Below are 26,552 nucleotides of genomic sequence, written 5' to 3' on the forward strand. Positions count from 1 at the left end.
AGATGCGCTGATTGTCAAAATAATAAGCAAAGTGAAGTGACATATGCGGAAATCTTGCGGAAAGTTAAGAAAGACAGTTCCCTCCAGGACATGGCTGAATGAGTGAACAGGATAAGATGCACGCAGAAAGGGGGGTCTGGGGAGAGTACTCTCTTTCATTCAAGAAGGCTATTTCAGATTTTCGTAAATGAAATTTCTACAGTGAAATTTAAACTACTGTTAAGCAGTCCAGGGCCTGTTGTCCCAAAGCGTGTTTGAAAATAAAATTGATATTGCCATCATATGTGAATGTTACAAAAATCCCCACAGTGGTGTTTTTATATCAGACAGCTTAGCAAATCTTTGAGAAAATATGTACTTCTGCAGGATGCGATGCCGATATGCATGGCAGAAGAAAAGGTGACGCAGGTTCCTGAAAGCATACAAAAAGTGTGTGGCGCTTTTATGCCACGCTGGGCTGTACTCAAGAAACGAATACTCAACTTCATTTAATAAATTATTATTGGCGCAACAATCCAATTGAATCAGGGCCTTGAAGTGTGTTAGAGCACTTCATTCAAGACCGTCCACTACAGGATTACAGTACCCTATAAGAGGCAATGTGGTCAGCATTGCATTCGTCCGAGATTTTTATCCTGATTTGACTTAGGTAATCATTTACAGCTGAGTCGACTGGTATCCAACGTTAAATCACGATACAAATCCCCCTGCTACCAGTCAGATTTGAACCGCGACCTTTCATACGACTACTCAGCTATCTAGACACAACCTCTTTTGGAACGCCAAAATCGAAGAACTTCGCAAAGTCTGCCTTGAAGTCAGAAGACACAGTCAAAGTAGCAGAAACTGGCCTGAGTCCAAAGAGTTGCACAACCAATATAAAAAGGCGAGGAAATGAACACTTCAAGAGGTTGTGCAAGGAAGTGAACTCCGACCCACGGGGAAGTGTATACAAGGGAGTCACTGCATTATCCAAGGGTAAACGCTCGCCACCGATCAACAACTCTAATTTTCTGCGGGACATCATTACTACCCTCTTTCTACAAGTTTCAAATGAATTGAACCTACCCCCAGTCCATGTAAATTCCCATAAAACCGCTAAAGAACTTCTGGAAGCTGCAAAGAAGACTGTCGAAAATAAAGCCCCAGGCACAGATGAAAATCTGAATAAAACTCTAGTCGCCAATAAAACAGTTCCAAGGTGGTTCGCTGAAAAGAAACGCTGACGTGACTGAAGTGGTTTTCCTGGAAAAGTGGAGGAAAGTGTTGCCAATCTCGGAGTCAAATAAAGTCTGTGTGATCCCTCGTCTTATAGGCCTATGTATATGCCAATTAGACGGGGTCAGCAAACTTTTCGAACCGGTGGGCTTGTACCAGACTCCAAAGGCCAATGCGATCAGTACGGTCACGAAAATTCCTGAGGAAGCAATAGAGGTCAATAAATTTTACTCTCGATGTGAATAATGCTTTGCAAAATGGGGCAAAAGAATTGCGGGTTTAGTCAAACTGGGCGCTCCCAAATACCTGGTGCGCATTGTGATACCTTGCTCCAGGGACGTTATTGCGTTACAATTCGGACGATGAACCCACGATGCATAGAATAACTTACCGGGTTCTACAAGGATCAGTCTTCGGTGCTCTCCTGTGGATAATAATGTATGACGAAATTTTAAAGTTGCAACTGTCCAAAGACTATCCTTGCATAAGATATTAAAAAGATCGAGGTTCTCAGTAACGAGACAATTTTTGAAATAAAATCTTGGCTAGAAGACGACGGTCTGACATTCATGACATAAAACTCAGGTCGTTTCAATCACCAAGCGAAGGAAGCAAACGTCGAAAAAGGTCAGATTTGGTGAACGCATTATACGTTAGTGTCCGGATAGCTGAGTGGTTAGAGCACAAGGCTGTCGTAAGGAGGGTCGCGTTTCAAATTTCACTGCTGGTAGTATTGCGACTTAACGTCGGATACCAGTCAACTCAGCTGTGAATGAGCATTTGAACCAAATCAGGGTAATAATCTCGGGCGAGCGACGTGCTGACGACATTGTCTCTTATAGGGTACTGTAATCCTGTAGTGTATCGTTACGGTCTTGAATGAAGTGGTCTACCACATTTCAAGGTCCTAATCTAATTGGATTGTTGCGCCAATGATTATTATTATTATACATTCCCTGCCAATGCTTAAATACTTAGGAGTCATGGTTTACCAAAGACAGAAATTCAAGCCTTATCTTAAGGATTCAACAACAAAAGCGCGGATTGCTACGTTGCTGGAAGAATGTTACTGAATATGGGTTGGAGGGCGGTGGAAAAATTAATGAAGGCGATCCACAATCTGCTGACGATGGAACTTTTGGAAGGTTCAACATCCAACGCAAAAGAAAAAGAAAATACAGAAAGTAAGCCGATACAAGAAGGTCAAAATCCGTTTATCAAACTTTTGACGATAGTAGCATCGTTCATAGTTACGAATACGGTTAAAGAGAGACTTCCAAAACGAAGTAGTCGATACTTAGTTCTTGAAATTCCTCATAGGAATTTAACGGCTTCTGTGAGTGTGGAAAGACGTTCTGCTTGAATGTCCTTCGGAGACCTCTAGCTAATGGCACAAGTTTTTTGGTGTCTGTGATGTAGACAGTAGAAGAAGGAGCACATCTTTTGCCGGTTGGCATCCATTTAATCCAAAGCGAAAGCAAAATATCATTCGTAATGCTGTTGATCTTGACTTTTTTGCTTCAACAGATGTGTGGGTTTTTTTCTAGATTTAGTTCTGTCAGTAGCTTGTTTATTTGTCACGATATAGAACCAGCGTTTGGTTACACCGCCTGTGAGAGTATGGTATCTGTCGGCAGTTTGCAAACCAAATCGGATATTTAGATTAAAATTTCGGCAAATAGCGGGTGTTGTCCGAGGTTACTTTTGGATTGAAAAATGAGCCACTATCTAGGGCACATGTTGAGAGTGCTTCTTTAAAAAGGCGATATTTTTAATGCCCTTATTTCCGATATATCGGGCAGGTAAGGGAAGTGTTTGATCTTGACGAAGCAATTTTAGCTGTATAGTGTAAGTAAAATCGATTCGTCAGATAGCTAGAATTAATGCTACTTAGCCTTCACTTCGAATGCAAATGTCAACCCTGAATGAAAAGCATTTTATACTCGTGTATATTCAGATGTAGATACGAACATATGGAAATGAATTTACATAGAAACGTCTGTTAATATTTATATAGATACATAATTAGTTTTTAAAACGCTTCATAGTGATTCGGTGACATGCGTATATACTTGTGTATATAAAAATTTCTACGGCAGCATAAAGAATGAATCCAGCCGTCTCATAATGTGTGCTTTCCCCGTTACAAGGACTATATGAGTTTAAGTCCTTGTAGAACTCTCCCCGTTTTACTGGCATTTAAGTTACATCCGAGTACTTGAACACAACAAGAATATTCACTTTATTTTAACATCAAGTGCTCCGGTCGTACCATGTGTATGAAGGACTCATTCATGGATCGCTTCGTCGAATTGGTGGGAGAAATACACCATTTATTTGCAACTCGCTTGTGAAACTATTCCAATGGGAAATGGACGGAGAAATTTCCAGGACGCTGGAGTACTGCGGGAATGACTTTTGAAATTATAAAATAACCATTTTAAGTGCCTTTTTGAGTACGTTGTAAGGAAATTATTTGCTTTGTGCTCATATGCACCCATGCCTAGGCTTTCGTCCTTTTGTATTTTCATGTGAGTTCTAAAATATGTATGGCCATTGAGAGGGTACACCTGGCCTCAGACGTACCTATAAATTAGTTACTGGAGGATCAGTTTTACTGAATGTTTTTGAAATGTCAATTATTCAAAGAAAGGTAAACATCCCTAAACCCAAATTCTGGATTTCACTCAAAGGATTTTCTCTCTTGTGAAATATCCTGTATGATAAAATACAATAGAACGGATCCTTCGAAATTTACTATGTGTACTTAAACCAACTTTCAGCGATATAGCTTATTATCCGAAAGGTTCTAGTGGATTCCATCCTCTTAAAATGAGTGTTATTGGACTTAAATTTGCATTGCAGAATTTCATCACTATCACAGATTTCCTTGCTGGGCGAAACAATGAAAAACAGCTTGTAGTCCATATTCATGAACTAAAATGTGTGGATGCGAATGCATCGCATTAACAACATATGAATGTGAATGGAAGTAGACAAGAGCGAAGTGATGGTACCAAAGTTTATGGATGCAATGTATTGTTTGCTCTTGCACTAGTTCCACTCTGACGGGGCAAACGCTATAGATACTTTTCGGTATTTGCACTTTATAGTGCATTACATCGTATTGTCTTTGAAGATCATAGCACTGGATATATCATACACGCATACACATATCGTATCTATATGCTCTTTTGGCTTATATGAAAAATTGGGTGAAACGCATATTTAGGTGAGAACTATCATTAGAAACATAATTTCCATGTTCCTATTGACAAGAAGAAGTCCTGGCACTTTATGGAAGGAATTATTTTAATCTTTGACGATAATACACTTTAGAGTTCGAATGATTCCTCTTCTTATTTCCTAGACTGTCTGACCATTGACATAATATCGACAACATTGATTTCTCTCTAGCTTTTCATTACATGCAGCCGCATTATAAACCGTATATCAGCAGCTTTCATTGGCATAACCGTATCTGTGATGTTATATTATCAACAATATTTTTGAAGTACCCTTCGAAGAATTGGACATCTACTTTCCCTCTCCGATCCCGAGACTATGCCAGTCCTTCAGCGTCGTATAGCTTCAGTCTTTTTGGCTCTGTCTCCTTCATTATTGTTAAGCGTAAATTAAGCTATGTACATGCTCCTCCCTGTGAGGACAATCTTCAACTAGAAATTTACCTTCTGAGTATTGTCTTTAATTAAATAAATCACATTTGTAGCATAAAAAATACGGCTGGGCAAAAGGTATAAATTTCTATTGTTTTGCCCGCCAAAGCCATATATCATAGTAATGTATTTTCATGGGAAATCACAACACTAACAGATTCGCAAGCGATGATTGGAATATGCTTGCCTTTGACAACCACCACCGCCACTTGTACTAGGATGAATAGTGATGCTTAGTGATGTCCTGTAATGTGATATTACATCGGCGTGGACATTACAAAGCATTACTTATCAAAAGATTATTATGATCATCACTTCTTTATAAGGAAGCGAGGCCGTGATGTTAAGTGAGGTGGTGACGGTGGCATGCGCATTTTCCCATGGAATGTGCCCCCTTTGTACTCACCGAATGCTTCCCGGCAGCTAGCCGATCCCGTATCCCAACATAGGGCTGATGTGCGATTATAAGAAATACTGATTTCTACCGTATATCTTCGTTTACATCATCCATTATATGCACTGACTGTTCTTTTCAATGGCTTTAAGTAGTTACATAACGATATGAACCCGAATGAAAATTTTATGTTCGCACAATGACTCACGTCTTACAAGTGTACAACAGTGTCTTTCAATGTTTCCACTCAACAATGTAATACAAAGGGTAGTATAGGTCTCAGGGTGAAACGTGGATTGGTACACATGATATAGTATAAAACCTGAGAGGCTGATGTAGAAGCGTTACAAGAGATACGTTAGACGGGACCGGTTTCCAGTAAAAGAGGTACTACACCATATATTATAGCGGCCATCCGGAATAGGTTTCCTATTCTACCGAAAATTAAGCCTGCTGTTATCGGCTTAGAAAACATACGTAAACGGCTATCTCTCTGCATTTGCGAGGCAAACTTCATAATACAAGATATTATTTAAAAATCATACTTGAAAATTTTAACAGCCAATTAGGGATGGATGGAGCCCGTAAACAGGCGATACGTTGGATCTCATAGCTTACACAAAACTACCAATGACAACGAACTGCTGGCTATCCAACTAGCAACGGACGGGACTTCTTTTAATCAAATTGATTGTCAGAACAGGAAGCAACCGCAATATACGTGAAAGTTTTACCAAAAAGTCAGTAGGTTGAAGCCTTATACACCTCGATGCTCATCCTGCCAAGACAAAGACGAAAACTTGGTTTCCGGCAGAAAGGGCATATCGGAGCGATGGGTTGAGTACTTTGATGAACTGTCCAACAACCAAAATATCGGCGAGTTAGAGGTCCCGCCAACCGAATATATATATATTCGGTTGCCTTTCACTACTTGATGGGGTATATACAGCATTTCAAAGACACCTACGGGTCATCGCTCGTGGGACCTGAAATGCGCTTCAGCTTCTTCTACGACTTCCCGAGATAGTCGCATTTCTCCTCTACTGTTCTGCGCCAAGTGCCTTTGGGGCTGCCCATTCATCGGTTATTTTGAGGGGATTCCATTGCATGGCATAGTCCGCAATGGAATTGTCACCCCTTTTTGCTGTGTGACCTATCCACTGCTACTCCTTGTTCTAATCATATCGCATGCGAGTGCCAAGCCTTTGCACCGACCAAGTTCTTCGTTTGAGATAGTGTCAGCCCAATGTGCTCCGATGATACGACACAGACGAAAGTTTGGGGACTTTGAGTAACAGTGGAGTTCACTTTCCATGCGCTATTCCCATATATCAACACAGAAAGAACGCTAACACGGAATAGTCTCAACTTGATCTTAGTGTTGAGATAACTGTATTTCCAGAGTGCTGTTAATGCGCCGGACAACATTGAGTTTGATGCCGCCATGGGCAGAAATCACGCTTCCTAGATAAACAAATTGAACGATTCTTTCAATACTCTGCCTTTTAATGCAGATAGGGAGGGTGCGATGACCCATCAAACTGAGAACCTTGGTTTTGTTGGTTTTTATCTTCAGTGCAATTCTACTTACCTCTCTTTTCAAATGCAGAGCCATTTGGTAAAGGTCCATGACCCGGTGAGAAAGCAAACAGATGACATCAGCGCAGTCGAAGTGTTTGAGGAAAGACGTCATCGCCTATTGAATGTCTCCACGTCCTCCGTGCAGGGCGGCTTGAAGAACGTTACTGATAACAAGATGAAATAATATCGATGGCGGGATGCAACCGCAGCAGACTCCGCTTTGGACCTTAAAATCCTCTGAGGCATATGATATTTTGCGCCATCATATGTCGTTCTGATAATAACTGTTAGTTTTTCGGGAATGCCCTCCTGCGTAGAGCGGGATGCACTCCCTGTTCACGCTATCAAAAGCTTTCTCGAAACCGATGAAGGGCAGGTGCAGCGAAAGTCCGTAGGATGCGGATGCGGTAAATGCAGGATTCGAGATGCTTTTTAATGGGTTATGGGATTATTTTAGCTATTATCTTTGCGAAGGCGGGGAGCACGCAGATACCACTCCAAATGCCACACTCCAAACGGGCGCCCTTTTTAAGGTTTTGTGTGAAACAAAACCTTATTAGAATCGAGACGGTGTCTATCTGTCCGTCTGTTCGTCTGTCTGTCTGTCTTTTTTCTTTTTTTTTGAGGAGGTGGAAATCTTCAAAAGACACTGGTCTGGACACACCAGCGTGTGGGATTTTTACCCACTAAAACCACCCCCGACTCCCTCCCTGCCCCGCGGAACCACCATAAGGTATTACATCACGGGGCGGAGTCAGCTCACTCTAGCTTAATCCCATTTCTTCTATACGCGGCGCACGTGACCGCGTTTTTCTCCTTTCCTCTGCCTTTCGCAATTTATCTTGAATTGATGCGATCATGGAGTTGACCGCATCCCAATTCTCTTGATGTGCTAGCATTTTCGGCACCAGATTTTCTGGTACTAACACCTCTCCTCTAGGTTCCTCCTTTCTTCCACAAATCTCGGACAGTGGAAGAATACATGCTCTGGGTCCTCTGGGACTCCATCGCAATTTGGACAGTCGGGTGGGGTCTCCAATTTAAACATGTGAAGGTATTGGAGATATCATCCATGTCCCGTGAGAAACTGGGTGAGATTATAATTAACCTCACCGTGTCGTCTCTCCAACCACTCCTTGATGGCAGGAATGAGCCTGTGAGTCCACCGACCCTTTCCCGAGCGTTCCCACCGCTCTTGCCATCTATTTATGGATCTCTCCCTCTCAGCGTTCTTCGTCTGCAATAAGGGAGAGATTGGCTTCGCATGGTATATATTCGCCATCTCATCTGCCAAGATGTCAATGGGCATCATTCCAGAGATGACGAATGCTGCATCATCTGAGACAGTCCTGAAGGCAGAGCATACCCTCAGGGCTGTCCTCCTGTAGACTGCATTCAGTTTGCTAGTGTTAACTGACATCCGCAACGCCTCGCTCCAAACTGGGGTCGCATAGAGCATGATTGAGGTCACCACCCTGGCTATAAGCAACCTAGAGGTATGCCGTGGCCCTCCCACGTTCGGCATCATCCTCGCCAGGGCCATACTGGCAGTGGATGATTTATCACAAACATACTGTACGTGTTGCTTATAGCTGAGCTTCCTGTCTATCACCACCCCCAAGTATTTGATGGCCGGCTTGGAAGTGATGATATGATTCCCGACCCTAATACAGGCGTAATTTCTCTTCCGGCGCTTCGTGATGAGGACCGCTTCCGTTTTTTTCCTCCGCAAGCGTCAGACCAGAGCTCTCCAACCAGCATTTGACAGCACTGATTGCCTCGCTTGAGTATAACTCAGCATCTTCGAGATGCTTTGCGACAACAACCAGTGCAATGTCGTCAGCGTAACCCACCACTGTGGCTTCCTCCGGAAGGGGAAGATTAAGTACATCGTTGTACACGATGTTCCACAGTAGTGGGCCCAATACGGAGTCCTGCGGGACACCCGCGGAAACGACGTACTCCTGCAGTCCGTCATCAGTGTCGTACCAGAGCCTCCTTTCAGTTAAATAACTATCGACAATTGCGGCGTGGTAGGCGGGAATACCAACCTTCGCCAGGGATTTCCGGATTAGATTCCAATTGGCCGAATTGAATGCATTTTTCACGTCCAGGGTTACTACCACGCAATATTTGCTGGTACTACCATTTCCATGGATTGCATCTTCGGCCAAGCCAGTAACCAATTTGATGGCATCAATGGTTGATCTGGCTTTACGGAATCCATACTGCCGATCTGAAAGGCCGCCTTGGCTCTCAACTACTGGGAGTAATCTATTATAGATTACCCGCTCTAGCATTTTGCCCACCGTGTCCAAAAGACATATGGGTCGGTATGAGGATGGTTCACCTGGTGGTTTACCAGGCTTAGGTAGAAGCACCAACTTCTGCCGCTTCCATACCGCTGGAAATATTCCCTCGGACATGCACGCTTTGAACAACTCAGCAAACATGTCCGGCCTGGATTTCACGGCAAGCTTAAGGGCCTTATTCGGTACTCCGTCCAGACCCGGTGCTTTATTGTCTCCTATTCTGCCGCAGGTCTCCAGGAGCTCGTCTCTGGTGACTGGCGGGATTGCCGTCACATTCAGAGGTGGTTGGAATGTGTCGGTGATCTCCTCTTGCTGGGGGAATAACCCCTGGATGATTTTCAACAAGAGGGCGGGGCACGTGATCTGCGGAGACGAACGGCCTCTAAATCGTCCCATCACGATTCCATAAGCTCTCCCCCACGGATTTACGTCCGCTTCTGAGCAGAGCTCCCTAAAGCATTTCCTCTTGCTTCGCTGGATGGCGAGCTTGAGGGTTTTGCGGGCTGCCTTGTAGGCGCACTCCTTCTGCCCTTGATCGACTCTACCTACCGCCCTCTGAGCCGCTCTTCTCGCTCGGTGGCAGGCTAATCGAAGGCCGGTCAGTTCATCATTCCACCAGTAGTTTGGTCTTCTACGGGGGAATGCGCACCTCCTAGGCATGGACGCGTCACATGCTTTGGCGATGCATTGAGCCAGATGGACAGCTCTTTCCGTAGAGGCGCCTGCTATATCAGGTTGATCCAACTACACTTCTAAGAAGCTCTGCTCATCCAAAGATTTTGCAGACCAGCCTGAAATCTTTTTCGGTTTCGGGCATGATAGCTCTTTGCCCTGAGGTTCGACACATGTCTCAAAGAAAACTGCCTGGTGATCGCTGTGGGTGTAGCGTTCGCTGACGCACTAGGACATACCACGCGCCAGCGAAGGGCTGACAAAGGTCAGGTCTACAACCGAGCCTGATCCCCCTTTCTGGAAGGTGTTTACAGCACCTTCGTTAGCCAAAACTATGTCCATCTGCGCAAAAGCTTCTAATAAACTGCGCCCCCTAGCATTTGATTCCCTACTACCCCACTCTAGGGCCCAAGCATTGAAATCACCAGCAATCACCTTTGGACTTCGTCCCTTCGCGTCGAGAACAAGATTATCAAGCATTTGCTCGAATTCAGACAGTGTCAAACTTGGCGGGGCGTAGTAGCTGTATACATATACACCACTTATTTTCGACCACACGAAGCCACTGCCTGCCTGACTTGCAGTACATTGTATGGCCTGTCGACCGCAAGCCCATATCGCCGCTCCACCAGTCGAATCTTTGACCCATATACCACCGTGACGGTGTCTATACGGTTCGCTTATGATGGCGATTTCCATCTCAGATTCGAACATGGCCTGCTCAAGTAAATCCTGAGCGACCCTGCAATGATTCAGGTTTATTTGAATAAACCTCATTTTCTCATTGCAGTGAGCGCCTTCCTAAATTCTGGACATTTACCACTCCGGGCAATATGCCGGTTATCCTGTCCCTCTTTTACTTCGCACAGTAGGCACTTGGGGTCCCTATTGCACTCTCTGGCAATATGGCCTTTCTCCCCACACCTTCTGCATCGATCGGATCGATCAATGCTGCTGGTGCATGCCTTCGCGAAGTGTCCAAACATGAGGCATTTAAAGCACCTCTTCAGTGAAATTTGTTCCCTTAAACGGCAGACAACCCATCCAATCCGAACCCTTCCGGCAGCCAATAACATCTGTGCTGCCTCCGCTGGTACTCGTATTGTGGCTGTTTGAGTACCACCATAGGCTTTTCGTAAGCCCACAATAGACTCCTTCAGAGCAATACAAATTTCTTCTTTCGATGTTACTTCATCGAGATCGTTACATTGAAGGTAGATCTCATGTTTTTGGGCATGCACTGCGGCATTCTCCCCAAGTGAGTTTTTCACTTGAGTGCGAAAGTCATCAGTTTTGCCCACGCTGGATCTTTTCAGCTCGAACATGAGATCCCCTTTCTGGGTTCTTCGGATTCGGTTTACATTTCCGCTCAGATCTTAGGTCGGGATCCGCTTTGACCTTTTTGAGTATTTCCGCGTAGGACAGATTGCCCTTACTGGAGATAACAATTACATCTGGACGAGTTCGCACTTTTGCCTTTCGTTCCGCTTTTTTGTTGGTAACTTTAGTCCATCCATCGTTTTCGCTGGTCTTAGGCTTCGCAACGCTGGTCGAGTTTCCTAGATTCGCTGTACGGTTTCCTCCTTCTGACCTGTTGGTGTAGGTTTTCCGGATGTCCTGTCCGCCTTTTTTTCTCTTAGGCGCCTGCTGATTACTTAAAGGATCCCCCTCTTTTTCACGTACTCGCTTATTTCGCTGGGATTCGATGGTAGTACGGTTAGGCGTCACTTGGGTCGCTTGTGATACTGTTGGCACAGCGGGGTTCGGCGTGTTCTTATTATTCTTTTCCTCCATCTGTGATCTATTATAGAGAACTCTAATAGCCCTCACCATATTCTTTATGGCTTGGTGCACGTTGTGCTTGTCCTTGATAAACTCGGACAGCTCAACTATTTTTGCCCCAAGCTGGGTGAAGGGTAATTCCTCCGGATCGGGATTCTGCTCCCTATAAGTCCCGGCAGGGTTACTCCTTTTACATGGTGCTTCACTTTTGGCCTGTACTTTATCTTTCATCGTCTTTGGCATTGGTGGAAATCTCAAAGTTGATGAGCTTCTTTTGAATGGATCTCTTCCTTGTTCCTGGAGCACCTCCTGCTGTCGAGCATGTTGAACATGTGCGGTGGGTGTTGTCACGGTTTTTGTTGTCCAAAAAGCTGCTTTTAGTTCATCTTTGTTTGGTCTTGTTATTGGTGTTCTCGGTAAAGTCGTACTTCGCTTGAATACCTCCTTCTCCAGATCCAAATCACTTGTAGCATTATATGCCAAGGTGGCCAAGTTGTCCACCACCGAGCCACTGCGGTCGAGGGATATCGACGACCGGGAGCCCGCTTGCTCACTCCCAAAAGCCGCCGGTACTGGGGTTCCGAGCCCCTGCACCGTAAGTTTCCTCCTTCTCTCGTCTTCCATGGTGGTTTTATGTTCTGGGTATCCTTCCCATAGCCATTTTGGTCCGGCCACCAGAGATGAGCAAATACTAGCCCATGCACAATCAAAAAAGAAAAGTGCATGAACACATATTTACACATCAATAGGTATGCCCCTATCCGCCAGCTGGGGTCGCGCCTGATGGGAGATCTGGCCACTCCTCACATGTCTGTTTGTCTGTCTGTCCGTCTGTCTGTCTGTCCGTCTGTCACACCCGATTTATTCGGAAATGGCTAGACCGATTGTCACGAAAATTTGTGAGAGTGTGTAGTCTGGCGTTCCCTTTACATGCAGTAAGTGGCGCCATCTTGTGTTAAGTTTAAGGGGGGCTCCCCATACATGTGAATGAAGGGTGCAAATTAGTACTTTCCGAAACTGGTTCAATATTTGAAACATAAGCGTGTGAGGGCTCAAAATATGACCCCCAAAAAGTGTAACATGTCTCGTTCTCAGAATCTATCCAACTGAAAAATCTGAAAAAAATCACAGTGGTGCATCTCTAGGCCTCAAAATATATCCGGTTCCGATATCTGCACAAATAAAGTTAATAATAGTATATTTCCACATTTTGAAAATTTACCCGGCACCCCCCCCCCCCCCTTATGTTCATCACAGAAGTACAAAATTTGGCATGCATGTAATCAAGAACATAATGCACAGTTTGGTCAAGTTTGAAAAAAATCCAACTATTATTAACAAAGTTATAGGAGGTGAAACTTTACAATTTTTTGTGAATTTCGTGCACTCCACAACCCTGCATGATGTCATCATCACATGTCAATTCGTCAATACCACAACGAAATGAGTTCTTATGAATTAGGTCCCAGAGAATTATTTTGTTTTAGTTTTTTAGTTATTTGTCAACCAGACATGTGTGTATGTAGGTATATAATATATGCGTGCTAATGAACTTTGCGGGTAGTGCCTAATTCAAAGTAAATCGGAAATATGGGTACGATCAATTTATATATGTGCATAAATGTGTACAGTATTCGGGAATAGGCAATTTGTTTGTTTAGGGTGAGCGTAATATCTATGGCTGTAATATGTACATACGTCTCGTAGTTTGGAAAAATATGTAGGAATATGTTGGATTTGTAGCTATATACGGATAGAAAAATGTGCGTTGAAATTTCTTACATAAGATGAACACAAAACATTTATACCTGAAGCGCGAGCTTCCGGTATTCCGACTTGTTTTAGAATCCTGACGGAAAAGGTCTCAGTTTCCCCAGATTTTCGTTGGAGTAGAACCAGCAGATCTGCAGTAACTGCAAGTGACCAGCGCAATAACAAATTCTTTATCGGCATGGTGTACACTACCTCCCATTGCAGAGCGACAGCTGGGTCGTACAAGCAGTCCATGTTAATCTTAGAAGATCGCAGTTCCCCAGCCCTGCGAGAAGTGACGGGCAGGCAAACGTAAGCGATCGTCAGATGGTGTTCCTTTCCGTTGCCGATGTCAGCGCCTCTCTTGTTAAGAGACAACTGCTAAATCTACTGCTGACCGCGAACTAGTCGATCTGGTTGCTCGTACGGCGTTGGTCAGCTGAAACCCAGATAAACTTATGGCAGGTGCTTGTACAATGTGCCAGCAATGACGAGACGGTGGAAGCTGCGGAAATCCACGAATCTCTCACCATTACTGTTACGGTCGCAAAGACCCTGCAACCTTATCACATGCCTGAGTAAGTTTTTTAGATACTACCTTGGCAATCAGATTACTAATCACGATTACAATGTCACCTTTAGGAAGGTTCTCCTGAATCGCGTCTAATTACTCGTAGAAAGAATTTTTCTCCACTACATCGTTGGTGCTCAGAGGTGGCAGCGAGGAAGATGGGGCGGCAACCCTATCGGCCAAACCAAAACCAAGTGGTCAAGGAGAACCTCCATAGTGGTGGCACCGGGAGACGCTGTAATCACTTTGGTTTGCCGGCCGTGATTCAGTAGGCGAATGCTCCAAAGACCTAATCAGGGCGATCAGACCCGAGTCTGCACGGGGACTCATCTGAAGTGCAAATTGGTCACGAAACCTTACCAGGGGTATACTGGTACCATAGGAACCGGGAAAGCCCCTGGACTCACATACTTCGGGTGAACTCCTGTTATATGTGAGGACAGTTCGGTTATTTGCGGTTGGCCCCCTAGTGGGAGTTTCATGGTGGTTGGACCTTCGGGCCTCGACGTGGTGTTGCGTATCAACACGGGTGCCGTACTCCATAGCTCGGTAGAGATTTAGGTAATTCTTGCATCCACCAGTATGAATGCTAAGTCATGCACTTGGTATAGACTAGTACCGTTGTTGCTTGTCTCGGCGGGGCTCTGATTGTGATCAAATCAATCCGTGTTTGAAGAGGACCGTAGGATTAAGTCTCACGACAGGCGCCTACGTAAAACACTATGGGCTTCACTGTCCACTACATCGTTGGTGCGTTGCATTGTGCAATTATGAAGCTCCTTAATCTGGACCGAAAACTAGCAGTTAAATGTTTGTCAGAAGCCGGCTCTCAGGTCAAGTGCCCTTGCGGAAGCCGCCAAAAGCAACACGACACCGGATTCGCGTTTGGTACCACTCGGCTTTCCAGGGTACGAAAGCAAGAGGGAGAGGAGTACTCTCCGAGGTTCACAATCTTACTTCGCTAAGGCCCAAAATGTCCAGCTTATGTCGCTTGAATTGCCGCTGAAGTTGGAGAAAGCGAGCATTCTGAGGACCGCTGCTACCGTTGCCGTTGAGCGCGCAGTTACAGAGAACAATTATAGTCCGTTTTACCAATCCCAAGCGTTGTTGATGTTTCGGTAGCAGTAAAGTTCAGGTTGCTAGTCCATAAAATTTTATTCCTTTTAGTCGCTTCTCACGATAACCATATCGATAATACTTTGAGTGTATTCTGAAGCCCCAACTCACCCTTACCAACTGAAGACCACAGACAAAAGCTGCCACCACCAAGCATGGAAGAAACAGTCGGTGTAACTCATCGCTTATAGATCATAAGTCGCCAGGAGCTGATGGAATTACTGCTGAGCCGGTTGAAAATGGACGCGACCAAGTATACCAAGCGGTTCATCAACTGATGCTAAACGTGTGGGAAAGTGAATCAATGCATGACAATTGCCTATTATGTATCCCATACATAAAAATTATAGAGGTACCACTTTGCTGAGTACTATCTATAAGATACTATCCGCTATCTTGCTCGGATAGTTCTATCGACCCATACCAAAGAGAGTTCACTCCAGGCAAATCAATAACTGATCAGATTTTCACTGTGTGGTAAGCTATGGACAAACTGTTGATAAAAGCAGCAGGATCACTCTTGAGACCATTAGACATCAATAATGGTCTAACACAAGGAGATGCTTTATCGTGCACCTTTCTTTAACATGACCCTGGAAAAAGTGATCGGTGATGCGGAGGTAAATGTCAGAGGTACCATCCTCTTTAAGCCCACCCAACTACTGGCCTATGCTGATGATATTGGTATTATAGGAAGAACGACCCGAGATGTACAGTCTATCTTCCTCCAGATCGAGCAGGCGGATATAGGCGCAAAACCGGGATATCTGGAGTTCCTTATTAAGGCTGGCCTAGACCGGATTCCGGCTGTTGGCTCGTTGATAATGGTTCAGATGCATCCAGCTTTACTGAACAGCTTGAAAAGTCATGTAAGGAACAGATTTCTAATAATTATCATTGAAATATTCAGTATTATTTACTACCGTACTGATTGTTTTATAAAATTCGTGACCAACGTCACCTCAACCAAAAAATACCTGCATTGTCATTCAATCTTGCAACGATGATCAACTCAAGAGGTAGCATCCAAATGGAATTAATCCTTTAAGTATTTATCCTGCAAATCCTCCCCATTTTCCTGAAAACAATGTACTTTCCATTTGCTACCAGAGAAACTTCAAATTACTCATTATACTTACACAAGTTTACATCCAATTATAAACCTCCTGCAAGTTTCAGTAGAATGGAAACTTTCGCGTAATTTTCTTCTCCATGAAAATGATATGTTCACATTTTAATGCATTCACCAAGTTTTCGGAAAAGGCAAAACCCCAAAAAAGCAATTTGTTAAGATAAAAGATAACTCTTTTGTCACCCGTTCGTCTTCAAATCTCGGGAAAACTCCGAGGATGAGGGACAAAAAACTTTCCCAAGAACTGTACATAACTGCGTGCAAATGAAGTCATTAAAGTAAAATGCTCTTCACAATACGAACAATTTGCATGATGGCGGTTTGTTTTTCTTCAGGATAAAGGAGGCTTTCGTCATGGTATATATATAAGTGTTTGGTGCACGCTCTTTGAGGCTAGGTTAATTGCGGCATTTGGAAAGATTGGAGCCAATTTGTTTGAACTTATCATTTCGTATTGTGCACAATAAATTAACAGAACACACATTAGCCAAGTACATTACAATTCTATGAAGAGATCGTCGTCCAATTTTGCTCCAAAACTCATTTCAAATCCACGTTGAATCTCTATGAAAGTGCCTTCACTCCGATATTCAAGCTTTTACTGAATGCTCCATAAGAATTACACCCCATTCACCGCCTCCTAGCTTCACCTTAAATACTGCTTCTCCGGCGCTCAGGCCACGTCACATGTACAAATCGACATACAGGACCTCCAAGGCTGACAAAAAGCAGAAGTGAATGAAAGTGTACTTTAGAGAACTTTTTGCCAGAAAGATGATCGGATTAAGAGTCCTTTTGTATTTAGATCGTTTCGGAAAGATTATTATCGATGGGCTCATTAAAACCGAACTCGCAGGATACAAAGGCATTAAGCTGGAATAGGAAACCAAGTGACTTTCAAAACGAGTGGTTTTAATCTAATTGGTGATTTTCTGTTAATTGATGACAAATCATCTAAGCTGAATACCTCTTGAAGATTTTAATGGGACGTCTGGGAATCGTGATTTTCAATTTAACAGAAAGCTATTGATGTAATGATAATTATCTCCGCAAAGCTCAGAGGAGATAGGTAGGATTTTCAAAAGGAAGGCCAGATTATAGTTCTTCGGTTGATGGGAACAGAAAGTGTATTCATACTTCTGATGTCTATGATCAAAGTCTTGAGGATTAAAATGAGTTACTACGTTGAGGGTTGGTAGCAAAATGAGATGGTTGCTTCGTACTCCGTCTTTAGTTTTGTTTAGAGAAGCACTTTGTTTTTCGGATTACAACCAGATTAATTTTTCTGTTCCAGTGGAATACTAATTGAAGTTGCAGTACGGGTTACTAGAATTGGTTCCTTAAAGTTGACCAGCATGCAGATTTACTGCCAATAGCAGTTAATTAGCAGAAATGAGTTTCATGGGGGTTTTTTCATTATTAGAAGGTAAGAAGATTATCATCATCAACGGCGCAACAACCGGTATCCGGTCTAGGCCTGCCTTAATAAGGAACTCCAGATATCCCGGTTTTGTGTCGTCGTCCACCAATTCGATATCCCTAAAAGCTGTCTGGTGTCCTGACCTACGCCATCGCTCCATCTCAGGCAGGGTATGCCTCGTCTTCTTTTTCTACCATACACATTGCCCTTATAGACTTTCCGGGCTGGATCATCTTCATCCATACGGATTAAATGATCGGTCATAGATTTCGTCGTTATGTAGGCTACGGAATCGTCCATCCTCATGTAGGGGGCCAAAAATTCTTCTCTGGAACGCGGCCAAGAGTTCGCAATTTTTCTTGTTAAAAACCCAAGTTTCCGAGGAATACATGAGGACTGACAAGATCATTGTCTTGTACAGTAAGACCTTTGTACCCTATGCTGAGACGTTTCGAGCGGAACAGTTTTTGTAAGCTGAAATAGGCTCTGTTGGCTGACAACAACCGTGCGCGGATTTCATCATCGTAGCTGTTATCGGTTATAATTTTCGACCCTAGATAGGAGAAATTATCAACGGTATCAAAGTTGTATTCTCCTATCTTTATTCTTCCCGTTTAACCAGTGCGGTTTGATGTTGTTGGTTGGTTGGTTTTTGGTGCTGACGCTGCCACCATATACTTTGTCTTGCTTCATTAATGTGCAGCAAAAGATCTTGCGCCGCCTGCTCGATCTGGATGAAGGCAGTTTGTACATCTTGGATCGTTCTCCCCATGATGTCGATATCGACAGCATAGGCCAGTAGTTGGGTGAACTTAAAGAGGATCATACCCCTTGCATTTACCTTAGCATCACGGATCACTTTCTCCAGGGCCAGGTCAAAGAGGACGCATGATAGGGCATCCCCTTGTCGTAGACCATTGTTGATGTCGAATGGTCTTGAGAGTGACCTTGCTGCTTTTATCTGGCCTCGCACATTGGTCAGGGTCAGCCTAGTCAGTTTTATCAATTTCATAGGGATACCGAATTCTCTCATGGCCGAGTACAGTTTTACCCTGGCTATGCTATCATAGGCGGCCCTAAAGTAGTTGGAGAGATGGTGTAACTGATGTCCATATTCCAACAGTTTCTCCATTGCTTGCCGCACAGAGAAAATCTGATCTGTTGCTAATTTGCCTGGAGTGAAGCCTCTTTGGTAAGGGGTTATCGATGTTCTGAGCGAATGGGGCTATCCGGCATAGCAAGATAGCGGAGAATATTTTGTAGATGGTACTCAGTAACGTGATGCCACTATCATTGCTGCACTGTCTGATATTCCCCTTTTTAAGGTTTTGTGTGAAACAAAACCTTATTAGAATCGAGACGGTGTCTGTCTGTCCGTCTGTCCGTCTGTCTGTCTGTCTGTCTGTCTGTCTGTCTGTCTGTCTGTCTGTCTGTCTGTCTGTCTGTCTGTCTGTCACACCCGATTTATTCGGAAACGGCTGGACCGATTGTCACGAAAATTGGTGAGAGTATGTAATCTGGTGATCCCTTTACAGGCAGTAAGTGGCGCCATCTTATGTTAAGTTTAAGGGGGGGCTCCCCGTACATGTGAATGGAGGGTGCAAATTTTTTTTTTCACAGAATGTAGCCATGTAGGGTATCAAATGAAAGGTCTCAATTAGTACTTTTCGAATCTGGTTCAATATTTGATATTAGATGAAACATAGGGGAGTGAGGGTTCAAAATATGACCCACAAAAAGTGTAACAGGTCTCGTTCTCAGAACTTATCCAACCGAAAAATCTGAAAAAAATCACAGTGGTGCATCCCTACGAAATCTAGGCCTCAAAATATATCCGGTTCCGATATCTGCACAAATAAAGTTAATAATAGTATATTTCCACATTTTAGAAATTTACCCGGCACCCCCCTTATGTTCATCCCAGAAGTACAAAATTTGGCATGCGTGTAACGAAGAATATAATGCACAGTTTGGTCAAGTTTGAAGAAAATCCAACTATTATTAACAAAGTTATAGGGGGTGAAACTTTACAATTTTTTGTGAATTTCGTTCACTCTACAACCCGCATGACGTCATCATCACATATCAATTCGTCAATATCACAACGAAATGAGTTCTTACGAATTGGGTCGCAGACTTTATTTTGTTTTAGTTTTTTAGTTATTTGTCAACCAGACATGTGTGTATGTAGGTATATAATATATGCGTGCTAATGAACTTTGCGGGTAGTGCCTAATTCAGTTAGATATAAGACGTAAATCGGAAATATGGGTACGATAAATTTAGATACGTGCATATATGTGTACAGTAGGTAATAGGCAGTTTGTTTGTTTAGGGTGAGGATAATATCTATGGCTCTAATATGTACGTATGTCTCGTAGTTTGGAAAAATATGAAGGATTATGTTGGATTTGTAGCTATATACGGACAGAAAAATGTGCGTCTCTTACATAAGACGAACACAAAACCTTTATACCCGAAGCGCGAGCTTCCGGTATTCCGACTTGTTTGTGTATGGGACAGATAATTCCTCTTTGCCAGTCGTCAGCATTGATTCGCTGTCCCACACCTTGAGCACACTTGGTGTATTTGGTCGCCTCTACATTTAACCAATTCGGCTGTAATTCCATGGGTTCCTGGCGACTTGTGATCTTTAAGCCGAAGGATTGCATGGACTGTTTCTTCTATTAGGTGGTGGCAGTATTTGTCCGTCGTCTTCAGTTGGCGGGACGTCAAACTCGCCGATGTTCTGGTTGTTCAGCAGTTCATCAAAGTATTCAACCCGTTGCTCCAATATGCCCATTCTATCGGAAATCAGATTTCCCTTTTTGTCTCGGCAGGATGAACATCGAGGTGTGTAAAGCTTCATCCTGGTGACTTGTTGCTAAAACCTTGGCCTTCTGCGCCTGGTGCGGTTGCTCCCTGTATTTTTCGAGTTGGCAAACCTGTTTGTTCTCCCAGGCTTTCTTTTTCTGTCTGTGAAGTCGCTTCTCCGCTCGCTGGAGTTCGTGATAAGTCTCCGCGCATGCCCGCATCCATTGAGAATGCAACATTACTCTGTATGCAGCACTCTTCCGTTCCGTAGCTAGCTTACATTCATCGTTAAACCAGCCGTTTCGACTCTTTTTGTGGTTGGGGCTAAGTATGTTTGTGGCCATATTTATGATAAGGTTCTTCAGGTTTTTGTGAAGATCACTTGTGGATGCTTCATCTCCATATCCATTTCCCTCTTACAGGTGTTGCGGAGGGCTGTATTGTGGATGGCTTCAGTGTTAACTCTCACCTGATTGTCAGAGGGGATTCTGGGTGGTGTTATTATTTGGAGCACCATGCCAACGAGATAGTGATCTGAGTCTATATTGGTCCCCCTATATGTTCTGACATTCATCAAAGCTGAGAGGTGGCGGCGTTCGATCAGTACGTGGTCAATTTGGTTGAGAGTTGTCTCGTCTGGAGAGGCCCAAGTATGTTTGTGGACCGCTTTCCGCGCAAACCAGTACTTCCAACAACCATTTCCTGTGACACTGCTAGTTGAATGATCCGCAGTCCGTTATCATTTGTATTTTCGTGTAAACTATGGGAGCCAATGTATCGGCTGAATACGGGCTGCTTCCCTATTTGGCTGTTAAAATCCCGAAGTATGATTTTGATATCATATCTGGGACAGGCTTAGAGGGTTGGTTCCACTGCCTCGTAGAAGGTATCCTTCTCCGTAACCGCAGAGTGCATAGCCATTCGCTTGTGTTTTCAAAGCCGATAACAGTAGGTTTAATTTTTTGGCTGACTAAGAAACCTACTCCGAGCACATGGTTTACTGGATGGCCACTATAATATACGGTGTAGTGACTCTTCTCCAGGAAACCGGTCCCTGTCCAACGCATCTCCTGTAACGCTGTTACATCAGCCCAATATTGGTACAGAGTATCGGCTAGCGGCTCAGCAGCTTCATTTCCGTACAGGGAGGTCACGCTCCATGAGAAAATGCGCAAATCGTTTTTCCTTTGTCGTTGCTGATTTCGTCGTTGTGTTACCCATCCAGTACGAGGCTCCTGTTGTGGCTTGGCAACAAGTTGTTTTCCGTGTAGGGTTATCAGCAGTACCAAACCTCCAACCTGCAGGAGATTGATACAATTTGTCCCGTTTTTAGGCGCGGGAGACTCGCCTTCATCCTTCTCCGCCTGCAGCGTTTCGTTGAGAAAGAGCTCCCAGCGATTACCACGTGGAGGTGGAGATAGGGTTTAGTTCAGCTGGTGTTTCCCATGTTTTATGGTCCATCGTGGGTACCAATCCACATTTCGCCCTGTGACCTATACTATCCTTTGACCAAGGTAACAAGATAGAGGAAATATAAATTCGCTTGGAAAGGACAGTTTCTTTGACCCTCTACTGGGTTTGTTGCATTAGCTGTATGACTCTTTAGGTTCACCATGAAGATCCGCGGGATTTGACATGTATACCTGCCGTGGAGGACATTATTATTAGTACCTCGGTACTGGCCTCAAATCTTCGCCGCAGCTAAGAGTTACGACGCCAGAGCTAGACAGGGCAATTCCACGCCTGAGGCCACAAGTACGTCTGACTGCGATATGCGCGATAGGCGCAACGTGCTCAAACTACGCTACTAAAAAAATCCCGGGAAGTTCAGCTTAGCCGTGACAAAAGGGAATTATCTATTGCGTTGGACAAGTAAGCGGAAGATGTCGCAGATCGTAATGATTCCAGAAGTGTATACGGTGGTGCTATGAACGACATAAACGGTCGACCCCTCATTCACGATGACGAACAATTGTAGAGGTGGAAAAAACACTTCATCTTGGTTTTTTACCACATCCCAATGGGGGAGGTTTCTCCTCTTATGGATGAGAAGGCTGAATCATACGGATACCGACTCTTCCTTCAAGCAGAAGAGAAATCATTTCGGCTATCAATGTACTTAAATGAAGTAAAGCCGCTGGGAATGATGGATTCCCAACAGGAATCTTTTTTCTTTTTCAGCCTTTGTCCCGTTCAGTGGAAATTGGGAAAGATAGTTAAAATTCCCGTTTTGAGTGTGATAATTGCAGGGGTATGTGCGCGCTCCTTGCCGTGCAAATATAATAGCTAGAATAATGTCAATGAACATCTCGAAAGCCTGATTGACCGAGAGCGTGTTCCTGATCACTCTACATTGACTACATCAAAACCCTGTGGATCATTTTGGAACAGTGAACGGAATTTAAATTTTCGCTGTACTCTTCATTGAATTCGAGATGGCTTTCAAAAGTGTGAACAGGGAGTGTATCTGTACTCTGTACTCTGAAAAAAGAAAAATTTCAGAGTAACAGATAGCTATTATCAGAGCTGCATATGGTGGTGATCCGAGGATTTTGTCGTCGTCAACGGAGTGTACCAGGGATGCATCTAGTCAGCAATATTATTTTTTCTCACTGGCGGTGACGTTTTTCATGGTGGCTTGTCCGGAGGAAGAGGAGGAGTTCATCTTTCTTTAAACACCTCGACTACGCTGATGATATCTGCTCACCGGGTCATGCTCAAGGCTCAAGCAAAGTTGGACTGAAGATAAATACCAACAAAGCCAAGGTTCTCAGACGGATCATCACACCCCATTTCCATTAATAGGTAAAACATCGAAGACTTTGATCAATTTGATTATCTAGGAAGCGTGGTTTCGATTCACTTTAGCGCCGAACCGGATGTTGACCGACGCATTAACAGCGCTAAAACCATTTTTGGTGCTCTGTCTAAAATCTTGATATGCAGCTATCTTAACACTTAGATCAAGAGGCTCTTCTTTGCTAGTGCTCTTTCTGCGTTGCAATATGCGGGTAGCACATAAAAAGTGAACCCCACTGTCATTCAAAGACTTCAAGTCTTTGTCAACACCTGCCTGCGTCGTATTATCGGAGTATACTACGCTAATTTTATTTGGAGAACTGAAGCGCATTTCAGGTAACCACGAACGATGGTGCAAAGGTGTGGTCGACGCGCTATACCCCACAAAGGTATAAATGGCAACCCATATTAATAATATATCTAATATCTAGAATTGCCGTTTTGCCGCAGTATTGTTCTTAAATTTCGATTAACGCGGGTTTGATCCTATTAAGAATAGTTCTTAGGAAACCGACCCTTGGGGGGCACGGCACATAAGACTACAATAATACCACGCGGCTAGTAAGCGAATTTTAGGAGTAGCAGGCATAAACGCGCAACATTCGCCAGCCTCAATATTCGCGTAAAGTGGAAGCATCAGCCTTAGCCAATGCTACTGATACTCCAATTGCTAGTTCCGATCCTGGCATAGGAGAGATTGAGCCTTCTTTTGGTAAAGCATCCGAAATTTCATTTCCGTATATTGAATCCAGAGATAGAGTTCCATCAGTTTCTGCATTCCTGATTTCGATTTTGGAGGTGACCAAAGATTACTGAACGCCTTCAATGAAGTCTGGCTATCACTGCAGATTGCGATGCTTCTGCCCTTTAACCGCTCGTCAATCTGCCCGTTCGCCGCCCTTAGCATCGCATATACTTCGACTTGAAAACCCGTTGCATATTCTTCCAAAGGGAAAGCGCACTTCTCGGTTTTATTCGAAAGGAAGGCCCCGGCTCCAGACACCTGTCTTGTTTTTGAGCCATCGGTATAGGGGACTTTCGTGTAACCAACCACGCATTTTTCTGGGACTCTTCAGTTCTCTCAATGTTTCATGGTAACTTCATACCTTTTACCAAACAGATGTATTGAGACCGGAGAATTAGAAGACATTGCAAGAACTGGATTCAGTACTCCCAATAGCCCTTCCAATGCACTGTGGTCCCCACGTCTATAAATCCTCTATAAATTTAATCAAATTAGTCTATGAGCTCCTCTCATTCCAATGCTCTGAATAAATAAATCCAAAGGCTGCCAATTGCGTAATGCAATTAGAGCGGCGCTGAATGTCGTGCTCATGGCACCTGTAATCCCCAGACATAAAGTTCTTTGCACGGTGACTAGTTTACGATGAAAACCTTGTTGTTTCATCTTAATCCACCACACTATCGATGCATAAGCAAACATCGGCCTGATGATAGCAATGATTACCACAGTCCCCATGTCGAGGCAAAAGTCCATCTGCACAGCCCATAAGCTGTGAGAGCTCGTTTCAACTTTACCTCTACATGTTTATTCCAAAGAAGGTTTTTATCTAGAGTGACTCTCAGATATTTCACTTCTTCGGAGAGCTGAAGGGTTGTACCCTTTATTGCTAAGAAGTTCATTGAACTTTTCCAATCCCTTTTCCTAAGATTCCATCTTTGTATTACCCGCAATAGTCAGATTGAATTCTAGGTATCTAGGTGTCTCAGTCTCTCACCACCTTGACATCAGGACACAAGTTCTTAGTCTTATGGATCTTTCATTGTAGAAGATCCAAGCCCCCTTTACTATTCCAATGCCACAGATTGTATTAGATCGAATCTATGCTCTTGAACCAGAAAAATGTAGGGGCAGTCTTGCAGTTCTGTCAGCCTCGTCGCCAGTAAATTTGTCATGTTGCAGGTTAATGCGACTAATTTTTTTCGACATAAACTTACTCTAATGTATAACGGAAAACTGTTAGAAGCATATGCCGCGGTTCGCGTGTGACGGGGTTCCCCCATACTGTACCGCCAGAGATTCGATCCCCTCGTGTTTGATTGCTCTGAGAAAAGCCGCATTTGGAGGTACAGCAGCTCCCGTGTCCTCACCGTGAAAGGTTTCCTCTTAACACGCAGAGCATTCGTCTGTTTTCCACTTAACACCTTCACTTGTTTGCGGTGCCTGATTTTCATAGATTCGATCACTTGAACTGGCATCAAGTCAATTCCGTTCACGTTTCTGGCTTCCCTTTCGTCCGTCTTTTCCGTAAATGGTGTAAGAGAGGTTACTAATAGGTGAGATTCACTCTGTAGTCCCTTTATCAGTGGAACCCTCATACGGGCGTTCCGCCTCTCTTTGCACTATCCTCCGGGGGCAGCTCCTTTTTGGGAGAGCGCAGGGAAGATGCTGCAATATGCTTTATATTGTATGAGCCGAAGACGTTCATTGTTCTTCGCTCTCAAAATGGAGATGATGCTCTACAGTTTCCCGATATGATTGAATTTCAATCTATCTGGGAAAAAATGAAGCACAATGTGGTGACTTCCCCGGAGCACATTCAGACTCTTTTGGTTCAGTTCAACCTACAACTCTCTACGTTTGTAGTTTTGTCGTTCCGCAGATTCATGAATTTTACCCTTCAGTGCCCGATATCCATTACCCAACATGCAGATGATGTCTTCTACCTTCCTTCAAGGGCCCGGTAACCAACATCTGACATGTTCTGTCCTGTGCAGCTGATTGTTCACAATAGTAAACAACGACAATGACAACGACAACGACAACGACAATCCAGAACACAAAGCCGGGCTTCCCTGTTGGAGTCACTTTAAGGCAGCCTTATCAGTACACTCCAAATGAAGATGCCCATCGCGAAAACCTTGACTGTTAAATCTTGGCTTCGTTGCAGGCTCTAGCATTTTTTTGAGCCAGGCATTCCCGAAACTCACCACGGAAGTAGCCAGAACTGAGACTGCAGCTTACGCATACGTCCTTTTTCTTCTCCCATTCGTGTCCGTATTCCTATGAGAGGGACCAGCTTTATTGAGATCTCTCGTTGAGTTGATCACCTGCCGGCACACCGGTACTAATATCCGCAGCACAAGTGGATGTAAGTCCTGGTTCGGAGCATAATAACACGTTGGCCACGACAGATGTGTTGGTCTTACGATTCTTGCGCGCATTACCGCTGACAGAAGAGTCTGGTGCATCCAGTCTGGGTCTCACCAGCGTTGGCAGTTTATCCCCACCTTCCGGCAAGATTCCGCTTCCTCGCGTCCAATTTCTCTGGACATGGCCGCCCCTAGTGG

This window comes from Hermetia illucens, chromosome 1 (assembly GCF_905115235.1).
Source record: "Hermetia illucens chromosome 1, iHerIll2.2.curated.20191125, whole genome shotgun sequence".
NCBI lineage: Eukaryota > Metazoa > Arthropoda > Insecta > Diptera > Stratiomyidae > Hermetia > Hermetia illucens.